Genomic DNA, 15,547 nt, shown 5'->3' on the forward strand with positions numbered 1-15,547 from the left:
ACACCCGTAATCAACCATACACTAGCTGTGTGGCTGCCAAAATGTGCGAATGTTGGCGGATTGTGTCACACAGTCATTATATGCCATTTATATAAATGCCACCAGCAGTCACAGCTCCTGCTCCAGCACATGCACTATGGATAAATTGCCCTTTACAGGCATACAGCTGCGTAATGCATTAGCAGGAGACAAACAAACCACTTAGTGTTGGCTAAAGTAACTGCGTCGATAAAACCATGTAAGATGCCAGCGTGCGAGTCAGGAAAAACGTAACAATTTAAATTTATTACAGCAAAATAGCGATGCTCCCTTGTGAGAGCAAGCTTATCCAAAGTGGAAATGTAACATACAATGCGGATAACGATGCGTTTAAAATAAAACAGTTCACGTTAACATTTTTGGCATCTGTAATTATTGATTACATATATACTAAATCGTATATAAGGAAATTGATCCCTTGTATTAAAACAAAATGACATTTGCATTTCATCCAACAATAAAGACGAAAGGTGACCAGCAACATAAAGACTTGGGGGTGGAAAGGACTCCTCCACTGTCTATTTCTATGTACAGTACTTTAACTCCATTATGATTCTCCTTCAATTGTTTTCTCACAACCCGCAGATACCATCTGAAATTGGCGGGGGATATTCAGTTGGTTGTGGCGCCCATTACTTACCGCGCATGTCATGTCCACCGGGATTAGACCTGCAGAGCGGCTACACCCAAGCAAACTACAGGGCTCTCTGCATTTGGGCATCCATAAGGCCAACTCGCACCCAGCGGCACAAACAATGTAAAAGTGTGACAGAAGCTGCGGCCGCAGTATACAACAATTACATTCTCACCGCAATAACCGGAGACTGAAAGAGTGAGAAGGAGCTGCCTGATGGGCATGTACATGGGGTTATAGTTACTAGCCTATCTCCCACCCACGCAGTCCTCCTACAGAACACGGTTTCTTCTCAAAATAAAGCGATACAGTTTACACGCACCAATGGCTGATGTTGGCTCACCACTCCCAGCAGTTACCAAAACCCCTCTTACCTAAAATGCCGGCAAATGAGACATGAATAGCGGGAAAGGAGGTCCGCTTTATCAGAGTTATAAAACTAGATGTAACACAGTGTACTCCCAGGCCTAGGATAGGGACCAACATCACACAACTCATGGGATGGAATAATTCCAGCAGTCATTATCCCGACCAACAGAATGCAGACAGCTGCCTTCTGACGGCTCCCGGTAAGTATTTTCACTATACCCCCAACACCTATCCCACCCCTCCTGCAGGCTGACCCTAACCACCCCTCCCAAACCCTAACCATTCCCTCCCGCAGCCTAACCCTAACCATTCCCTCCCACAGCCTAACCCTAACCATTCCCTCCCGCAGCCTAACCCTAACCATTCCCTCCCGTAGCCTAACCCTAACCATTCCCTCCTGCAGCCTAACCCTAACCATTCCCTCCCGCAGCCTAACCATTCCCTCCCGCAGCCTAACCCTAACCATTCCCTCCCGCAGCCTAACCCTATCCATTCCCTCCCGCAGCCTAACCCTAACCATTCCCTCCCGCAGCCTAACCCTAACCATTCCCTCCTGCAGCCTAATCCTAGCCCACCCCTCCCAGAGCCTAACTATAACCCTCCACCCTTCAGCTTTTAGCCCCTCTCTACAGCTTAGCCCTCCCCTTAGTGCCTAACCCTAAACACAGTACTTACCATTGAGACCCACTGGGATTCTGAACGCCGGGTTCCTGACCACATCCCCAACCTCCCCTTGCAAGGACACAAGTAGGGTACAATCACTAAGTCTAACCCTTATATGGATGGGGAGAGCACCTCAAGATCTACCGCCAAGACACCCACAGCTACTGCTCTTTACCACACCCACAACATAAAGCAAACAACTAAAACAACAGGGTAAGAGGGAGGGGGATGTCATAAGGAAAAAAAAAAAAAAAAAAGGAGGACAAGACTATCAAACAAGAAACATAAAACTGAAGTCTCAACCCTTATCCATTACCCAACTAACCAATCTACGGTATCAATCAACACAAAACCACTATCACTGGCAACTACTGGAAAACCTGTATGCTGACACAGCGTTGGGTTGAAACGTCTCCAGGCATATACATTGCGTTCCATAATCCTTATTCCTAAAACAAAGCAAGCAGCTTTCAGAGAAAACCGAGACCGAACCCCTTTGCCTATATTTTGTCTACATTATTTAATTACATTTATCTAGATGAACTTTACAACTAGTTTAGACATTTCGGTCCTATTTCTTTCTTTCAGAACCAGAGAAATGTGAACATTTTAACAGATGTATGTGGCATATTATCAGTTTGACATCCACAAACTTGTCTGCTGTACAATCTCCTACTAGCCTAAATTGAAATGTTCTGCTCCTGCTCACTGTTTAAATTAGCTATGGCCAATTAGCAATTTTAAAAAAAAAAAACATATTTTTATATATATATAAAATGTTTATGTAAATGCTGTTGAGGGGTTCTCCTTGCAAATAAAAGGAGATACTGTAACGTGCACCAATTTAAGCTCTTCCACAGTCAAACCAGTTCTACTTCAGATATTTTTTTCCCCAATCAAGAGCTACAGAGAATAAAAAACTTCAACTTTTTATATTTTTTGGACCAATTTGACAAACCAGTATAATAGATAATACGTGGCGTGGGTCTGAGCATCACCATTCAGAACAGACAAGAATTAAATATTAGCTGTGTGTTCACGTCACAGAAAAACTCAACAGTACAAGTAACAATCATGGGCTTCACGTCACTTTTCTGATCCATGGAAATAAACTCTGCGGCTAGGTTGAGGTTCAGAGATAACTTTCCTGGTATTGCAGGATGTAAAATAATAAAAAATGTTACTTTAAGTCTTCGGAAGAAAAACATTAGTAGGACTGTAAGCAAGAGGTTCTCCAACATGGTCCTCAAGGCAACCTAATGGTCCAGGTTTTAGGTTTATCCATGGCTCAGCACAGATGGTTAAATCAAATTGACTGAGGTGCTAATTTAAGTCACCTGTAGCCAAGCATGGATAAACTTAAAATCAGGATCGTTGGAGTGGCTTGAGAACCTCTGCTGTAAGCCCATTATACCTTGTACAGTGACAGTCAGATCCTATTTCTGGTGGAAATACTCCAGACAATGATGTTGATCATACCTTCAATCATCATCCGGGCTAATACCCCTTTCAGACCGCCACCTATGACCACGGGTAATTGGCACATGAGCGCGCATAACCATGTACAGGTGCGGTCTGTTCGTGAACAGGATTGAATAAGTCTTCAACACGGGTCACTGTGCAGTGTGAACGTGAGCCGGGTCGAAGCAACCCGATTCCCATTCACTGTGTACGGGCGGCGCTTGGAGATCGCGCCGCCACCGCTGACATCACCAACCTGGCAATATGCCAGGTTGCAGTCAGCGGTAGCGGGGCGCCTGAGGCGGGTTGTCACTGGGAGCTCCCGTGTGCGACTCGCCTTGGGTGGTCTGAAAGGGGTATTAATGAGGGCAAAATAAGCCCCACTTGATTGGTACAAACCACACCCCTAATTCGCCCAACCATGCCTAGTTTTCCACAAAAATCCACCATGTCTGGTCCACAAATCAGTCCAGTAGCAAGGTATGCAATGGAATAAAAACTGGCAAGATATTCTCCTAGGTTAGATACGCCCCATAGGAACCCACCTGCAACCGAGCATCTAAACTACAGCAAGGTCACCCTACAACACCACACCCAAGACTCGGCAGATCAAGATTACAATGGAACTTAATGGTTTTTTCATATATACTGTATAACATTGGTGTGGACGATGTAATCAGGCAATTGGTTTGAGGAATGGAACTCCATGATTAATCACAGACTCCCGTATTAGGAAGATAAAGAAAAAATGTTTTTAGAATACAAAACAAATTAGTTTCACTCTACAACCACTTTGTTTCTGGATGTTTTGATGGAAGCTTGATAGGAACTTACTTACATTATCTCCTTGTTACCAAATGGCACTCTACACCAGTCAATACTACATATTATTTGGCACTTTTGTTGTAGGCCAGTTCCAGTTCTACAAATCAATTTCCCAAACCAAGTTCTATGGTCCCCATTCAGTTTGGAAGACTACCAGAACCTACAGGCGCTGAAGCTTCTGGCAATTATATAGATCTTGTGGGGAGAAAAAACTAAAACCTTTATATGCGGCATCTTGTCTCCAGAGCGTCACAGATCTAAATAAAGCTGGATGCGCGAGTCACTGATCACAGGCTACAGCTACATGAAAACGCAGCACAATGAAAAGTGTGTAATTGTGGTTTATTTTTAAAGTGTGTCTAAACTACCAGATGCATTACTGGATTGAACATTCACATCTCTGCAGAATCATCATCTCCAAGAAAATATCAATCGCACACATAAACCAGCCGCTGCTCCCCTCCACCCAAAAAAAAAAAAAGCACTTTAGAGTTTATGTCTGGATGCAAGAGAAAGGTTTATTGATTTTTTGTTTGCAAAAACGGACCTTCTATTACTGGAAGTCACATGACCATGAATTTGTAATTTTTCCTTATTCTGTTATTTTAAAGATGACCGTTTTACAATGGCCAAGTCTGCAATTAAAAATCCAATTGGGACAAAAAGTCCCTTCCTTAAGGGTTTTCCTCTTAAATGGTTCCTCCCAAAAACAAAAACAAAAAAACACATGGCAGCTGTGTTCACTCCACCATCAGTTATTCATCCCACTCATGAAAATTTACATGATCTTATATTCTCTGCAAAGTTCCATTCCCTCTGTTTAGCGCATAACCGTATGTCCTAGTTTCCCTCTAACCTGCAATAAAACTAGCACACCACCTGTATAATCTTAAATTGACCAAAGCCAGGAACTAGCATAATGCCCGTAATCACCAACCTCCTAAAGAAATACACTAGAAAAATACCTGTAATTATCAACTTCCAGAAGCCCAGGAACCAGCACGGTACCTGTAATCAGTCACCAACTGACTGGAGAAGATAGAATAACATCTGTAATCCCCAACTACCCAAAGAAAGGAACTAGAACAATACCTGTAATCACCAATCAACAAAAGCCAGGAACTAAGACAATGCCTGTTACCCCAACTGCCCAGAGCCAGGCACTAGGACAATACCTGTAGTCGCGAACTACCCAAAGCCAGTAACTAGGACAATGTCTGTAATGACCAACTGGCCAGAGCTAAAAACTAGGAGAATGCCTGTAACCGCCAACTGCCCCGTGCTAGGAACTAGGACAATGCCTGTAATCACCAATTGGCCAGAGCTAAAAACTAGGACAATGCCTGTAATCACCAATTGGCCAGAGCTAAAAACTAGGAGAATGTCTAATCACCAACCGCTCAGAGCCAGGAACTAGGTCAGACAATGCCTGGTATCACCCACTACCCAGAGACAGGAACTAGGACAATATCTGGAATCACCAACTACCCAGAGACAGGAACTAGGACAATATCTGGAATAACCAACCACCCAGAGACAGGAACTAGGACAATACCTGGAATCACCAACAACCCAGAGCAAGAACAAGGACAATGCCTGGAATCACCAACTGACCAGATCCAGGAACTAGTACAATGCCTGTATAAATCTTAATTACTTGTTACCCCATTGTTATGCATATGCTACAAGACTTTTAAATGAACATAACTGTATTCTAGCAGACAACATCAAGCAAACGTAGCCTTTCTGCTAGCAGTGCTAAATACTGTAGAGGGGACAGGTCAGACCGCTCAAGAGGTACCGCAAGGTTTAAGCTTGTACCAAACATATTTAATAGAAGTCACTTGTCTTAAATGTTCCTACATCATCTTCCTCTGGCATCAGACTGTGTTTCCCTTTCTTGTAGTTCTTGCAGATCTCTGGAGTTACAGCAGATAGGTGCAAATAATAAAATGAAGCTGCGTGACCTCTAAAACAAATCCAGAGATACGCAAACACATAACCACCTGCACATTTTGTGTCCCGGAGGGAAAGGAAAGGGAAAGGCTGGGGAGAATTTCAGTTTTAAAGGCGATCCGAGAAACTGTACAGAAATTATTTTTGTTTCATGCATATCATACACTTTTTTAGCCCTTGTTAATACCTGCGAGTAAATAATAAGAATTTACTTACCGATAATTCTATTTCTCGTAGTCCGTAGTGGATGCTGGGAACTCCGTAAGGACCATGGGGAATAGCGGCTCCGCAGGAGACTGGGCACAAAAGTAAAGCTTTAGGACTACCTGGTGTGCACTGGCTCCTCCCCCTATGACCCTCCTCCAAGCCTCAGTTAGGATACTGTGCCCGGACGAGCGTACACAATAAGGAAGGATTTTGAATCCCGGGTAAGACTCATACCAGCCACACCAATCACACCGTACAACCTGTGATCTGAACCCAGTTAACAGCATGATAACAGAGGAGCCTCTGAAAAGATGGCTCACAACAATAATAACCCGATTTTTGTAACAATAACTATGTACAAGTATTGCAGACAATCCGCACTTGGGATGGGCGCCCAGCATCCACTACGGACTACGAGAAATAGAATTATCGGTAAGTAAATTCTTATTTTCTCTGACGTCCTAGTGGATGCTGGGAACTCCGTAAGGACCATGGGGATTATACCAAAGCTCCCAAACGGGCGGGAGAGTGCGGATGACTCTGCAGCACCGAATGAGAGAACTCCAGGTCCTCCTCAGCCAGGGTATCAAATTTGTAGAATTTAGCAAACGTGTTTGCCCCTGACCAAGTAGCTGCTCGGCAAAGTTGTAAAGCCGAGACCCCTCGGGCAGCCGCCCAAGATGAGCCCACCTTCCTTGTGGAATGGGCTTTTACAGATTTTGGCTGTGGCAGGCCTGCCACAGAATGTGCAAGCTGAATTGTACTACAAATCCAACGAGCAATAGTCTGCTTAGAAGCAGGAGCACCCAGCTTGTTGGGTGCATACAGGATAAACAGCGAGTCAGATTTTCTGACTCCAGCCGTCCTGGAAACTTATATTTTCAGGGCCCTGACTACGTCCAGCAACTTGGAGTCCTCCAAGTCCCTAGTAGCCGCAGGTACCACAATAGGCTGGTTCAAGTGAAACGCTGAAACCACCTTAGGGAGAAATTGAGGACGAGTCCTCAATTCTGCCCTGTCCGTATGAAAAATTAGGTAAGGCCTTTTATAGGATAAAGCCGCCAATTCTGAGACACGCCTGGCTGAAGCCAGGGCCAACAGCATTAACACTCTCCATGTGAGATATTTTAAGTCCACAGTGGTGAGTGGTTCATCCAATGTGATTTTAGGAACCCCAAAACTACATTGAGATCCCAAGGTGCCACTGGAGGCACAAAAGGAGGCTGTATATGCAGTACCCCCTTGACAAACGTCTGAACTTCAGGAACTGAAGCCAGTTCTTTCTGGAAGAAAATCGACAGGGCCGAAATTTGAACCTTAATGGACCCCAATTTTAGGCCCATAGACACTCCTGTTTACAGGAAATGCAGGAATCGACCTAGTTGAAATTCCTCCATCGGGGCCTTACTGGCCTCGCACCACGCAACATATTTTCGCCAAATGCGGTGATAATGCTTTGCGGTTACATCCTTCCTGGCTTGACCAGGGTAGGGATGACTTCATCCGGAATGCCTTTTTCCTTCAGGATCCGGCGTTCAAAGTCTTGGAATAGACAGGGTCCTTGCTGGAGCAGGTCCCTTCTTAGAGGTAGAGGCCACGGGTCCTCCGTGAGCATCTCTTGAAGTTCCGGGTACCAAGTCCTTCTTGGCCAATCCAGAGCCACGAGTATAGTTCTTACTCCCCTCCTTCTTATAATTCTCAGTACTTTTGGTATGAGAGGAAGAGGAGGGAACACATACACTGACTGGTACACCCACGGTGTTACCAGAGCGTCCACAGCTATTGCCTGAGGGTCCCTTGACCTGGCGCAATACCTGTCCAATTTTTTGTTTAGGCGGGACGCCATCATGTCCACCTTTGGTTTTTCCCAATGGTTTACAATCATGTGGAAGACTTCTGGGTGAAGTCCCCACTCTCCCGGGTGGAGGTCGTGCCTGCTGAGGAAGTCTGCTTCCCAGTTGTCCACTCCCGGAATGAACACTGCTGACAGTGCTATCACATGATTTTCCGCCCAGCGAAAAATCCTTGCAGCTTCTGCCATTGCCCTCCTGCTTCTTGTGCCGCCCTGTCTGTTTACGTGGGCGACTGCCGTGATATTGTCCGACAGGATCAGCACCGGCTGACCTTGAAGCAGAGGTATTGCTTGGCTTAGGGCATTGTAAATGGCCCTTAGCTCCAAAATATTTATGTGAAGTGATGTCTCCAGGCTTGACCACAAGCCCTGGAAATTTTTTCCCTGTGTGACTGCTCCCCAGCCTCTCAGGCTGGCATCCGTGGTCACCAGGACCCAGTCCTGAATGCCGAATCTGCGGCCCTCTAGAAGATGAGCACTCTGCAACCACCACAGGAGAGACACCCTTGTCTTTGGTGACAGGGTTATCCGCTGATGCATCTGAAGATGCGATCCGGACCATTTGTCCAGCAGGTCCCACTGGAAAGTTCTTGCGTGGAATCTGCCGAATGGAATTTCTTCGTAGGAAGCCACCATTTTTCCCAGGACCCTTGTGCACCACTGACACTTGGCCTGGTTTTAGGAGGTTTCTGACTAGTTCGGATAAACCCCTGGCTTTCTCCTCCGGGAGAAAACACCTTTTTCCGGACTGTGTCCAGGATCATCCCTAGGAATAGAAGGCGTGTCGTCGGGATCAGCTGCGATTTTGGAATATTGAGAATCCAACCGTGCTGCCGCAGCACTATCTGAGATAGTGTTACCCCGACTTCCAACTGTTCCCTGGATCTTGCCCTTATCAGGAGATCGTCCAAGTAAGGGATAACTAAAACTCCCTTCTTTCGAAGGAGTATCATCATTTCGGCCATTACCTTGGTAAAGACCCGGGGTGCCGTGGACAATCCAATCGGCAGCGTCTGAAACTGATAGTGACAGTTCTGTACCACAAACCTGAGGTACCCTTGGAGAAGGGTAAATTGGGACATGCAGGTAAGCATCTTTGATGTCCAGAGAGACCATATAATCCCCTTCTTCCAGGTTTGCAATCACTGCTCTGAGTGACTCCATCTTGAATTTGAACCTTTGTATGTAAGTGTTCAAGGATTTTAGATTTAAAAATGGTCTTACCGAGCCGTCCGGCTTCGGTACCACAATAGTGTGGAATTGTACCCCTTTCCCTGTTGCAGGAGGGGTACCTTGATTATCACCTGCTGGGAATACAGCCTGTTAATGGCTTGCAATACTGTCTCCCTGTCTGAGGGAGACGTCGGTAAAGCAGACTTTATGAAACGGCGAGGGGGAGACGTCTCGAATTTCTTGAGACGGGCCCCCACCGTGCCTGAGACCGCTTGTAAAGCCCCAGCGTCATGCTGAGGACTTTGCGGAGGCGGGAGAGGGCTTTTGTTCCTGGGAATTGGCTGTTTGCTGCAGCCTTTTTCCTCTCCCTCTGCCACGGGGCAGAAATGAGGCGCCTTTTGCCCGCTTGTCCTTATGGGGCCGAAAGGACTGCGCCTGATAATACGGCGTCTTCTTAGGTTGAGAAGCTACCTGGGGTAAAAATGTGGATTTTCCAGTGGCCACCAGGTCTGTTAGACCTACCCCAAATAACTCCTCCCTTTTATAAGGCGATACTTCCATATGCCTTTTGGAATCATCATCACCTGACCACTGTCTTGTCCATAACCCTCTTCTGGCAGAAATGGACAGCGCACTTACTCTTGATGCCGGTCGGCAAATATCCCTCTGTGCATCACGCATATATAGAAATGCATCTTTTAAATGCTCTATAGTTAGTAATATACTGTCCCTATCTAGGGTATCAATATTGTCAGTCAGGGAATCCGACCAAGCCACCCCAGCACTGCACATCCAGGCTGAGGCGATTGCTGGTCGCAGTATCACACCCGTGTGAGTGTATATACATTTTAGGATATTTTACTGCTTTCTGTCAGCAGGTTCCTTAAGGGCGGCCGTATCCGGGGACGGTAGTGCCACCTGTTTAGACAAGCGTGTGAGCGCTTTATTCACCCTAAAGGGGGTTTCCCAACATGCCCTATCCTCTGGCGGGAAGGGGTATGATGCTAATAACTTTTTAGGAATTAACAGTTTTTATCGGGGGAAACCCACGCATCATCACACACTTCATTTAATTCCTCAGATGCAGGAAAAACTACAGGCAGTTTTTTCTCACCCAAGCTAATACCCTTTTTAGTGGTACTGGTATTATCAGAAATGTGTAAAAACATTTACCATAGCCTCAATCATGTAACGTGTGGCCCTACTGGAAGTCACATTCGTCTCTTAATCGTCGACACTGGAGTCAGTATCCGTGTCGGCGTCTGTATCTGCCATCTGCGGTAACGGGCGTTTTAGAGCCCCAGATGGCTTTTGAGACACCTGGACAGGCACAGGCTGAGTCGCCGGCTGTCTCATGTCATCAATCTTTTGTAAAGAGCTGACACTTTCACATAATTCCTTCCATAAGCTCATCCACTCAGGTGTCGACTCCCTAGGGGGTGACATCTCTGTTACAGGCAATTTGCTCCGCCTCCACCTCATTTTCCTCCTCATACATGTCGACACAACGTACGGACACACAGCACACACACAGGGAATGCTCTGATAGAGGACAGGACCCCACTAGCCCTTTGGGGAGACAGAGGGAGAGTATGCCAGCACACACCAGAGCGCTATATATATATATATACAGGGATAACCTTATATAAGTGTTTTTCCCCTTATAGCTGCTGTATTGTTATACTGCGCCTAATTAGTGCCCCCCTCTCTTTTTTAACCCCTTTCTGTAGTGTAGTAACTGCAGGGGAGAGCCAGGGAGCTTCCCTCCAACGGAGCTGTAAAAGAAAATGGCGCCAGTGTGCTGAGGAGAGAGGCTCCGCCCCCTTCTCGGCGGCCTTTTCTCCCGTTTTTCTGTGGAATCTGGCAGGGGTTAAAATTCATCCATATAGCCCTGGGGGCTATATGTGATGTATTTTCGCCAGCCAAGGTGTTTTTATTGCTGCTCAGGGCGCCCCCCCCTAGCGCCCTGCACCCTCAGTGAACGAAGTGTGAAGTGTGCTGAGGAGCAAAGGCGCACAGCTGCAGTGCTGTGCGCTACCTTGGTGAAGACAGGATGTCTTCTGCCGCCGATTTTTCCGGACCTCTTCTTGCTTCTGGCTCTGTAAGGGGGCCGGCGGCGCGGCTCTGGGACCGAGCTCCGAGGCTGGGCCTGTGTTCGGTCCCTCTGGAGCTAATGGTGTCCAGTAGCCTAAGAAGCCCAATCCACTCTGCACGGCGAGTTCGCTTCTTCTCCCCTTAGTCCCTCGATGCAGTGAGCCTGTTGCCAGCAGGTCTCACTGAAAATAAAAAACCTAAAACTAAACTTTCACTAAGAAGCTCAGGAGAGCCCCTAGTGTGCACCCTTCTCGGCCGGGCACAAAAATCTAACTGAGGCTTGGACGAGGGTCATAGGGGGAGGAGCCAGTGCACACCAGGTAGTCCTAAAGCTTTACTTTTGTGCCCAGTCTCCTGCGGAGCCGCTATTCCCCATGGTCCTTACGGAGTTCCCAGCATCCACTAGGACGTCAGAGAAAATAAGAATTTACTTACCGATAATTCTATTTCTCATAGTCCGTAGTGGATGCTGGGGACTCCGTAAGGACCATGGTGAATAGCGGCTCCGCAGGAGACTGGGCACATCTAAAGAAAGCTTTAGGACTATCTGGTGTGCACTGGCTCCTCCCCCTATGACCCTCCTCCAAGCCTCAGTTAGGATACTGTGCCCGGACGAGCGTACACAATAAGGAAGGATTTTGAATCCCGGGTAAGACTCATACCAGCCACACCAATCACACCGTATAACCTGTGATCTGAACCCAGTTAACAGCATGATAACAGAGGAGCCTCTGAAAAGATGGCTCCCAACAATAATAACCCGATTTTTGTAACAATAACTTATGTACAAGTATTGCAGACAATCCGCACTTGGGATGGGCGCCCAGCATCCACTACGGACTATTAGAAATAGAATTATCGGTAAGTAAATTCTTATTTTCTCTAACGTCCTAAGTGGATGCTGGGGACTCCGTAAGGACCATGGGGATTATACCAAAGCTCCCAAACGGGCGGGAGAGTGCGGATGACTCTGCAGCACCAAATGAGAGAACTCCAGGTCCTCCTCAGCCAGGATATCAATTTTGTAGAATTTTACAAACGTATTTGCTCCTGACCAAGTAGCTGCTCGGCAAAGTTGTAAAGCCGAGACCCCTCGGGCAGCCGCCCAAGATGAGCCCACCTTCCTTGTGGAGTGGGCATTTACAGATTTTTGGCTGTGGCAGGCCTGCCACAGAATGTGCAAGCTGAATTGTACTACAAATCCAACGAGCAATAGTCTGCTTAGAAGCAGGAGCACCCAGCTTGTTGGGTGCATACAGGATAAACAGCGAGTCAGATTTCCTGACTCCAGCCCTCCTGGAAACATATATTTTCAGGGCCCTGACAACGTCTAGCAACTTGGAGTCCTCCAAGTCCCTAGTAGCCGCAGGCACCACAAATAGGTTGGTTCAGGTGAAACGCTGAAACCACCTTAGGGAGAAACTGAGGACGAGTCCTCAATTCCGCCCTGTCCGAATGGAACATCAGATAAGGGCTTTTTCAGGATAAAGCCGCCAATTCTGACACGCGCCTGGCCCAGGCCAGGGCCAACAGCATGACCACTTTTCATGTGAGATATTTTAACTCCACAGATTTAAGTGGTTCAAACCAATGTGACTTTTGGAACCCAAAACTACATTGAGATCCCAAAATGCCACTGGAGGCACAAAAGGAGGCTGTATATGCAGTACCCCTTTTACAAACGTCTGAACTTCAGGGACTGAAGCTAGTTCTTTTTGGAAGAAAATTGACAGGGCCGAAATTTGAACCTTAATGGACCCCAATTTCAGGCCCATAGACACTCCTGTTTGCAGGAAATGTAGGAATCGACCCAGTTGAATTTCCACCGTCGGGCCTTACTGGCCTCGCACCACGCAACATATTTTCGCCAATTGCGGTGATAATGTTTTTGCGGTTACATCCTTCCTGGCTTTGATCAGGATAGGGATGACTTCATCCGGAATGCCTTTTTTCCTTCAGGATCCGGCGTTCAACCGCCATGCCGTCAAACGCAGCCGCGGTAAGTCTTGGAACAGACAGGGTCCTTGCTGGAGCAGGTCCCTTCTTAGAGGTAGAGGCCACGGATCCTCCGTGAGCATCTCTTGAAGTTCCGGTTAACAAGTCCTTCTTGGCCAATCCGGAGCCACGAATATAGTGCTTACTCCTCTCCATCTTATCAATCTCAGTACCTTGGGTATGAGAGGCAGAGGAGGGAACACATACCCTGACTGGTACACCCACGGTGTTACCAGAGCGTCTACAGCTATTGCCTGAGGGTCCCTGGACCTGGCGCAATACCTGTCGAGTTTTTCCCAACGGTTTATAATCATGTGGAAGACTTCTGGGTGAAGTCCCCACTCTCCCGGGTGGAGGTCGTGCTGAGGAAGTCTGCTTCCCAGTTGTCCACTCCCGGAATGAATACCGCTGACAGTGCTATCACATGATTTTCCGCCCAGCGAAGAATCCTTGCAGCTTCTGCCATTGCCCTCCTGCTTCTTGTGCCACCCTGTCTGTTTACGTGGGTGACTGCCGTGATGTTGTCCGACTGGATCAACACCGGCTGACCTTGAAGCAGAGGTCTTGCTAAGCTTAGAGCATTGTAAATGTCCCTTAGCTTCAGGATATTTATATGAAGTGATGTCTCCAGGCTTGACCATAAGTCCTGGATATTCCTTCCCTGTGTGACTGCTCCCCAGCCTCGCAGGCTGGCATCCGTGGTTACCAGGACCCAGTCCTGAATGCCGAATCTGCTGCCCTCTAGAAGATGAGCACTCTGCAACCACCACAGGAGGGACCCCTTGTCCTTGGTGACAGGGTTATCCGCTGATGCATCTGAAGATGCGACCCGGACCATTTGTCCAGCAGGTCACACTGGAAAGTTCTTGCGTGGAATCTGCCGAATGGGATTGCTTCGTAGGAAGCCACCATTTTACCCAGAACCCTTGTGCATTGATGCACTGAGACTTGGCTCGGTTTTAGGAGGTTCCTGACTAGCTCGGATAACTCCCTGGCTTTCTCCTCCGGGAGAAACACCATTTTCTGGACTGTGTCCAGGATCATCCCTAGGAACAGAAGACAAGTCGTCGGAACCAGCTGCGATTTTGGAATATTGAGAATCCAACCGTGCTGCAGCAACACTACCTGAGATAGTGCTACACCGACCTCCAACTGTTCCCTGGATCTTACCCTTATCAGGGAATTGTCCAAGTAAGGGATAACTAAAATTCCCTTCCTTTGAAGGAATATCATCATTTCGGCCATTACCTTGGTAAAGACCCGGGGTGCCGTGGACCATCCATACGGCAGCGTCTGAACTGATAGTGACAGTTCTGTACCATAAACCTGAGGTACCCTTGGTGAGAAGGGTAAATTTTGACATGAAGGTAAGCATCCTTGATGTCCCGAGACATCATGTAGTCCCCTTCTTCCAGGTTCGCAATCACTGCTCTGAGTGACTCAATCTTGAATTTGAACCTCTGTATGTAAGTGTTCAAAGATTTTAGATTTAGAATCGGTCTCACCGAGCCGTCTGGCTTCGGTACCACAACAGTGTGGAATAATACCCCGTTCCCTGTTGCAGGAGGGGTATCTTGATTATCACCTGCTGGGAATACAGCTTGTGAATGGCTTCCAAAACTGTCTCCCTGTCAGAAGGAGACATCGGTAAAGCTGACTTTAGGAAACGGCGAGGGGGAGACGTCTCGAATTCTAATTTGTACCCCTGAGATATCACCTGAAGGATCCAGGGGTCTACTTGCGAGTGAGCCCACTGCGCGCTGAAATTCATTGAGACGGGCCCCCCACCGTGCCTGATTCTGCTTGTAAAGCCCCAGCGTATACTGAGGGCTTGGCAGAGGCGGGAGAGTGTTTCTGTTCCTGGGAACTTGCTGATTTCTGCAGCCTTTTTCCTCTCCCTCTGTCACGGGGCAGAAATGAGGAACCTTTTGCCCGCTTATCCACGAAAAGACTGCGCCTGATAATACGGCGTCTTCTCATGTTGAGAGGCGACCTGGGGTACAAACGTGGATTTCCCAGCTGTTGCCGTGGCCACCAGGTCTGAAAGACCGACCCCAAATAACTCCTCCCCTTAATAAGGCAATACTTCCAAATGCCGTTTGGAATACGCATCACCTGACCACTGACGTGTCCATAACCCTCTACTGGTAGAAATGGACAACGCACTTAGACTTGATGCCAGTCGGCAAATATTCCGCTGTGCATCACGCATATATAGAAATGCATCTTTCAAATGCTCTATAGGCAAAAATATACTGTCCCTATCTAGGGTATCAATA

General features: G+C 47.2%; 1 protein-coding gene across 2 annotated transcripts in view; it reads right to left on the reverse strand.

The window, feature by feature from the left end:
• SPTBN1 (spectrin beta, non-erythrocytic 1) overlaps positions 1-15,547 on the reverse strand; it is a 289,366-nt gene that overhangs the window by 233,974 nt on the left and 39,845 nt on the right. The gene's annotated exons all lie outside the window — the stretch shown is intronic.

This window comes from Pseudophryne corroboree, chromosome 4, assembly GCF_028390025.1.
Source record: "Pseudophryne corroboree isolate aPseCor3 chromosome 4, aPseCor3.hap2, whole genome shotgun sequence".
Classification (NCBI taxonomy): Eukaryota; Metazoa; Chordata; class Amphibia; order Anura; family Myobatrachidae; genus Pseudophryne; species Pseudophryne corroboree.